A 1,609-nucleotide genomic window follows, 5' to 3' on the forward strand; every position below is an offset into this window, starting at 1 on the left:
CGAGGGGGCAGCCGTCTCGCCGGATTACCAATTTGGATCGCTTCTAGATGTAGATTCTAAAAACGATCATATTCGGAGTGAAGGACTTGAAGTGATCTGGGATGATTATTTTCGAGGTATGCGACCCCACTCGAAACGGTATTAACTCCGGTACCGACTTGTACTTGCGCGCAGCACCGAGACAAAACTGCTCCTAAGCACCGAGAGCCGACTGTTGCTGCACGAGCGCTCCGCAGCAGAGACTCGGTCCGGACAGACAGATGAAGAGCAACCTGGCGTTTCCTTTCGAACAAAGACATCGCGCCAGAATCTTCGGCGAAGTTGACTGAAGACAGGACAAAGCAGCCTTTGCAGAGTTCGGCGAGCACGCAGTCGTGCCGTGGTCGATCTTAAACGCAGTCCTTGCACCGACATCCACAGATTATAGCAGCTGAACCAGGAACGACAAAGCTCCAATGAGAAACATATCGCGACGCCTTCCGCCGCCAACGCCCGATGCACACATGAATAATATCTTTGCGTAGACTTCCGGTAGCCCGTGCACTTGCGGCAAGCATGCTTCCTTTTTTGGGCTGTAGGCTACAGTCATTGTCGACATGAAGCGGTGCTTGCTGTAGATCTAGTAGACGATCTTCTTTAGATCTTTGTTACTGGCGCAATCTCCGGACGTGTAGATGTAGTACTTGATTGTTGAATGCTTTCTTGATGATGCAACATTTGTACACAGTGTACCACCGTACTAGTCTTCACCGTAAGTACACGATCGATCGAAGCGGTCGGTGGCACAGTGCTGCCCACGCGCGCCTTGTTGCCCGTTCATTTTAGGTTGACGAGCTAGTCTTGAAGTGGTCAGAGGTTGACAGTCGCTGGTGCACGCCACCTTAGACATCGGCGCCACGGCCAAAGTGGTAGACCTCGTTGGCACTGGAGTCAAGACACCGAAGAGCCGTGAGGGCGAAAGCGTTGCCAGCCAGAGCTTTGCAGTCGTGTCGAAGACAGCTCACCTTCGCAGCAGGAATTACTGGCTGGAACATACACCGACACGACAGCTCGGAGTGAGCCGCGTCCAGGCTTGGCCTAGCTGTCGTTTGAGTACTCCCGGGTCCAAAAGGGACTTCCTCTAACCAAACTATCAATCGCCTTCGAGGCCTGGACCAGTGAAAACCCATAGGCCAAGTTGAGCCAGCGTTGAGGAGACCCAGCACGTTGACCATCTGAATTTCGCCAACGCCGAAGGGTTCATGGGCCGGCAGGTTGGGCAACGCCTCGACCACACGGCGTCGTTAGATCGCTCGAACAAAGTAGTTTCGTGTCGATGAAAGACGAGGATTCCACGACACGATCCAAGATAGGGATCCACAGGGACGCATCCTGCCCTTACCGTCGCCCCCACACGCTTGGCTTGTGCTGGAGTAGGTGAATGGTACGAGTGAGAGACGACACTGAGAGAGCGACGGGGTGCCCGCAGGTCCCAGCAACCTCGTAAAATGGATACTGCTGAGAAACGTTACGAACTTCGACAATGGGTGCCAATCATTATTACGAAACTTAAACTTCAAGAATGGTTTAATAATGGGTGCCAATCATTATTACGAACCTCAAACGAGGG

This window comes from Phytophthora infestans, genomic scaffold (genome assembly GCF_000142945.1).
Source record: "Phytophthora infestans T30-4 supercont1.52 genomic scaffold, whole genome shotgun sequence".
Lineage (NCBI taxonomy): Eukaryota > Oomycota > Peronosporomycetes > Peronosporales > Peronosporaceae > Phytophthora > Phytophthora infestans.